The following is a 6,567-nucleotide window of genomic DNA, read 5'->3' on the forward strand; positions in this document are numbered from 1 at the left end:
ATTCCAATCTCAAAAGCGGACATTATGAGCACGATTTCAAATAAAGAACGAGTTGTGTAATTCAATCTCGCTTGTCGATTTCTGTTAAACATTACATTCTTATTTTTGCACATGCAGAATTATATTGGTGGGGCGATACCCCCCTCCCCCGAATCGACGCCTCGATCTGTCCCCATCGCCCGGGGGGGGGGGGGCCACTTACATTGACGAGATACCATGCGCGACCCAAAAAACACGTAAAAAGGATGTCCTTTTCACGATAGGGCACGTTACGTACGTAACGTGAAAAGGGTGTCAAAAACACAAAAATAATGAAAAAAGGGTATCTATTTCGCTAGGAAAATTACGTGTTTAGGGTCGAATTTACGGGGATGATAAAACAAAATTAAAATGTTTTATAAAGGATGTCCTTTGCCAACACTACGTGTTTAGAGTCCTATTTGCGGGAGGTGTAGAAGGTGGGGTCGTACTAAACCAAATAAGGTAAAGCCGACAACCAAAGGACCCGTAACAATAAAACATTCCTGTACTTGTTTAGGGGTTCATTTCAGGGAATATTTGACAAGGGTATCGTTTTTGTCTCCAATACTTGTTAAGGGTAGGGTTTCACACGCCAATACTTGTTAAGGGGTGCATTTTCAGAATATGGAAATTACGTGTTTAGGGTGCTTTTCGAGACCCCATGGTCGCGCATGGTATCCACTCGTGAATGGAAGTGCCCCCCGGGTCCCATCGTATACTTTCCTCTCTTGTTTCCCATACAGAGTGACTGTGAATGGCCCAGTGGTTACTGGATCGGGCTTCACCAACCTGACCCCCATGGTCCCTTTGTTTGGTCCGATCAGACAACGGTCGACTACACCAACTGGGCTCCGAATGAACCAAATCGCGGGGATAAAGAATATTGCGTTCATCACATGCATTATTGGTCTGCTGTAGGATGGAATGATCAGTCTTGCACTGATAGCCTGTTCTTTGTGTGCAAGATTTCTTCTTCATGTGACTAGAGAAAAAGAAACTCAAGCTCTTCGTGACATCATTTTGGTGTATTTTTGCATTGCAGTATTAATTTTATTGCTCAAGTCTATTAACCTTCGAATCATATCTTGGAACTCACTCATAGAAAATCTTACACCTGCGCGAGCACTATCTTTTTCGGTATAGTAATCATTTTTATGAATTTGCACATAAAGTAGATATACATTAAGATTATCCATAAGATTATAACATGAATGCAAAGAATTGAAAGAAGAAAGTTTCAAAGGCATGGGAGACATGCCTTTTGTTAAAAAAAAACCCGGAATAAGATCTGAACAGATTGAAACTATTTACGAATGTGATATTGTGAATGTTTGGTATTATATTTGAATGAAGAAAATCAAGACAGAGAAAGGCATAAGAAATGAGAGGAAGTATGCAGAGAGGAGAGGGGAGAAGAGATAGGGAGGGAGGATAGGTTGTGTAACGAAGTCAGAAGTAGAGGGCAATTAAAAGGCAAGCCATGAGTAATAACGAAAGAGGGCGATTGAGACAGAGAGATGGTGAGAGAGTGGGAGGGAGAGAAGGGGGTGGGGGTGTTAAAGAGAAAGAAAAGGGGAAGAAGTGAAGAAAGAGGGGGAAAGGAAAAGAGTAACCATCAGTAGTCAAAAAGTGTTACATGGTATTTTAAATCAACCCAGTTCTTTGCAATATCCAACAAGGCAAAAGCGATTTTGTGTCTCGCCCACGTATAAAAATAACCAGAAATATCGTGATTCGCGAGGGCATGCTACAGAATTGTATCAAAACTTCATTGTAATATGACTGGGATGGAATTACACTTGCCTTAAGAGCCGTGCACGTAAACTTTAATGTTGACCTGAAAATGACCTTTGACCTTATCATGTGACCTCCGACTGCAGCATAACATGCAGGTCCCCCAAGTCCATCTACCATCCAAGTTTAGTTGAAAAGTGACTTACGGTTGCAGAGTTAGGTGTCATAAGAGAGTCTTGCATGTAAACTTTAACGTTGACCTGAAAATGACCTTTGACATTATCGTGTGACCTCTGACTGCAGCATAACATGCAGGTCCCCCAAGTCTATCCACCATCCAAGTTTGGTTGAAAAGTGACTTACGGTTGCAGTGTTAGGTGTCATAACCCAGGACCAAAATCCAGTTAAAACCAATTTAAATTAGAGCAAAACCAATTGAAACCAGTTGGCCAACTGGTTTCAATAGGGAAATTGGAACAACTGGTTCCAATTGAAAACCAGTTGCCAATTGGTTCCAGTTAAAACCAATTGTGCAACTGGAACCAGTTGGCAATTGGTTTCAATTGGTTTTCAATTGGTTCCAGTTGTTTCAATTTCCCTATTGAAACCAATTGAAGGCAACTGGTTTCAATTGGTTCCAGTTGAAACCAATTGGAGGCAACTGGTTTCAACTGGAACCAGTTGAAACCAATTGGTTTCCAACTGGATCCAATTGGAACTTCCAGTTGGAATGATCTTAATTAGTTACAAATTAATTAGCATTTGCACTAACTATTGCTCATGCCAACACAGAAGCAGTGTTATTTGTCTATTAATACCAATGTAAAGGGCATTGATAAAATACAGACTTTCATATGTGTATAATTGTAGGGGAGATCTTCAAATATATGTATTTTTATTTAATGTAATTTGGTAACAGTTAGTGGTGTACTAATTATCTTTTAATCTGTTTTAATTATAATCTATGGTATTTATGAACATGGCTTTCACTGCTAAGTATTCTAAACACTTATCTGAAAAAAGTGTGGTACTTCAAATTGAAAAAAATTAAATAGATACATTGTAAATTATGATGAATCTCATAAAACATTAATCTGTGCACACTGGCAGAAATATGCAAATTAACTGGTTTCAATTGGATCCAGTTGGGCAACTGGAAAATTTCCAATTGGAAACCAATTGGAAATCATTTCCAGTTACCCAACTGGATCCAGTTAGGATTTCCAGTTACCCAACTGGTTCCAATTAGAATTCATTTCCAGTTACCCATCTTTCCAGTTAGAAATCATCTCCAGTTACCCAATTGGTTCCATCTAGGATTTCCAGTTACCCAACTGGTTCCAGTTAGAAATCATTTCCAGATGGAAGTTATTTCCAGTTACCCAACTGGTTCCAGTTAGGATTTCCAGTTGCCCAACTGGTTCCAGTTAGGATTTCCAGTTACCCAACTGATCCAGTTAGAAATCATTTCCAGTTGGAAGTCATATCCAGTTACCCAACTGGTTCCAGTTGGGATTTCCAGTTGCCCAACTGGTTCCAGTTAGGATTTCCAGTTGCCCAACTGGTTCCAGTTAGGATTTCCAGTTGCCCAACTGGTTCCAGTTAGGATTTCCAGTTACCCAACTGGATCCAGTTAGAAATCATTTCCAGTTGGAAGTCATATCCAGTTACCCAACTGGTTCCAGTTACGATTTCCAGTTGCCCAACTGGTTTCAACTGGAAATTGTTAAATTCCAGTTAAAACCAATTGAAACCAATTGAAACCAGTTGAAACCAATTGAAACCAATTGAAACCAGTTGGAAATCCAACTGGTTTCAATTGGATTTTGGTCCTGGGAAGAGAGTCTTGCACGTAAACTTTAATGTTGACCTGAAAATGACCTTTGACCTTATCATGTGACCTCCGACTGCAGCATAATATGCAGGTCCCCCAAGTCCATCTACCATCCAAGTTTAGTTGAAAAGTGACTTACGGTTGCAGAGTTAGGTGTCATAAGAGAGTCTTGCATGTAAACTTTAACGTTGACCTGAAAATGACCTTTGACATTATCGTGTGACCTTCAACTACAGCATAACATGCAGGTCCCCCAAGTCTATCCACCATCCAAGTTTGGTTGAAAAGTGACTTACGGTTGCAGTGTTAGGTGTCATAAGAGAGTCTTGCATGTAAACTTTAACGTTGACCTGAAAATGACCTTTGACCTTACCATGTGACCTCCGACTGCAGCCAAACATGCAGGTCCCCCAAGTCCATCTACCATCCAAGTTTGGTTGAAAAGCGACTTACGGTTGCGGAGTTAGGTGTCATAGGAGAGTCTTGCATGTTAACTTTAACGTTGACCTGAAAATGACCTTTGACCTTACCATGTGACCTTCAACTGCAGCATAACATGCAGGTCCCCCAAGTCCATCTACCATCCAAGTTTGGTTGAAAAGCGACTTACGGTTGCGGAGTTAGGTGTCATAAGAGAGTCTTGCATGTAAACTGTAATGTTGACCTTACCATATGACCTCTGACTGCAGCATATCATGCAGGTCCCCTAAGTCCATCTACCATCCAAGTTTGGTTGAAAAGTGACCTACGGTTGCGGAGTTAGGTGTCATAAGAGAGTCTTGCATGTAAACTTTAACGTTGACCTGAAAATGACCTTTGATTTTACCATGTGACCTCCAACTGCAGCATAACATGCAGGTCCCCCAAGTCCATCTACCATCCAAGTTTGGTTGAAAAGCACCTTACGGTTGTGGAGTTATGTGTCATTAGATTTGTGACGGACGGACGACATTTGGATCCCTAAGTCTCACCTTCACCTCTGGTGGGCGAGACAATAATCACTCAAAAAAAATTTCTTGTACATTACAAAAATATTTCTTGAAGACACTTTTGAAATAAGAAGTCATATGACGATGCTTATACATTAGAGATATAGTTTATTTACATGACATAATGGATGGAGAAAACAGACATTAAGAATATAAATATACATGTATATATAGTCCATTTTAAAATCTGTTATAAATGAATTAATCTTATTTAAATAGATGACAAGAGAATACAAAGGTTAATTAATGTATTTATTTCAAAAGATCTATGAGGTGTAGTCTGAATGCATAAACTTACAATGTATCTCTTTAAGATTAAATATCAATTGCTCCTACACTCGATGTCTTGACACAGCATTAATTCATGGCCGAAATATTGTGAATATATTTGAAATAATTGACATTGCCTTTCAGGATCCACCAATCAATAAATTCCATTGTCAAATGACGCATCAATATCATATTTCAAAAATGTACTTTTCATTCATTCCGTTTCCTTTATAGATTCTACATATTCCTTTTTATTGATATTGAAGGATGAGTCCAGGTGGGTGTTTCATAAAGCTGTTCGTAAGTTAAGAGCAACTTTAAGAACGACTGGTGATCCTTTCTTGTGGTAAATGGTATATTCATTGGCGATGGTTTAGCGCATAAGAAAGGTTCACCAGTCATACTTAAAGTCGCTCTTATCTTACAAACAGCTGTATGAAACGCCCCCCCCCCCGCCCGTTGCATCAAGGTTACTATTATGATAAATTTGCCATCCAATGTTAACTACCATGGTAATGCTGATCAACAGCCAATTAAAATCAAGGACTTAATGCAACTTACCATTGCATGGAAAGTTATCGTAATGGGAACTATTATGCAACAGGACCTAGGCCAACTTTGGTCTTGGTCACAATTTCAAAGTCTGTGGGATGAACTTTACTTGGCGTTGGAGGCTGGCCTAGTCGCATTATTTTTTTCTCTGAACCTTTGGGGTTTCAAACTCTTTCTAACACTCCGAACCAAGCAATATGTCTTGGACTTAAGAGTTCTTTCGACCGTCTTACAAAGTGTTGCGATGGATCCGATCAATCGCAACTATGGAAAGCCAGCAAGGTTACATATGAAATGCATATTTGTTCAAAAATTTTTCTAGATATATGATGTACATTCATAAATTCATCAAATTCTTGACAATTTGGTGCGTACTCTTTTCTTTTCAAAGGACATTTTGCAAATTTCCTGTAAAAAAATTTATGACGCTGATGGATTTCCATAGAGTAACGATTGATTGGATCAATCGTAACTCTTTGTAAGATGGGGCCCAGGGGCCCCTTGCAGAAAGAGTTGCGTTTAAACGCAAGTGAAAAATCAATCGCAAGTCCAAAATGAGCGCTGTTGATTGGTTGAAAATGAAGTTGCGCCTGTTTTTCAGAGTTGCGTTTGATTGCAACGCTTTCTGCAATGGGCCCAAGATCTGACAACCTGTTGGACAACAATGTTGATGAAACCCTCCCCAGATTCTCAATAGTTGAATTCCAATCAAAGTAGATTAAAATCATTGTTACGAAGCACTGTATGCAAAGTTTGACATTTATCTACATATGATAACAGTTGTAGAAACGGTAAACGAGCAGCTGCCCCATGTGTTATGTAATATAAAATGCAGGAATTTCAAATTTTGTATAGTTCCTGATGACTTAATTTTGTTTTCTATTCATTATCAGATGTGAAATGATTTGTCTATTGATACACAAAAGGTACAGTGAAAACCATTTTCAATTTTCTGAGAAATTGACATTTCATTGATTTTTTTACCATTCGCTATGTAGGAATGCTGCTCGCATATGACGTCACAAATCAATTAATTGAAATTCGAATAACTTTTATAATTATTTGATGAATTTTTCTCAAACCTTCGGCAATATTTTTTATTATTTTTCTGCTATTTTTACAATAAACTTTTTGTCAGGGTGAACTTCCCCTTTAAGAAGACCTTCA

The sequence above is a fragment of the Lytechinus variegatus genome, chromosome 16, assembly GCF_018143015.1.
Source record: "Lytechinus variegatus isolate NC3 chromosome 16, Lvar_3.0, whole genome shotgun sequence".
NCBI lineage: Eukaryota > Metazoa > Echinodermata > Echinoidea > Temnopleuroida > Toxopneustidae > Lytechinus > Lytechinus variegatus.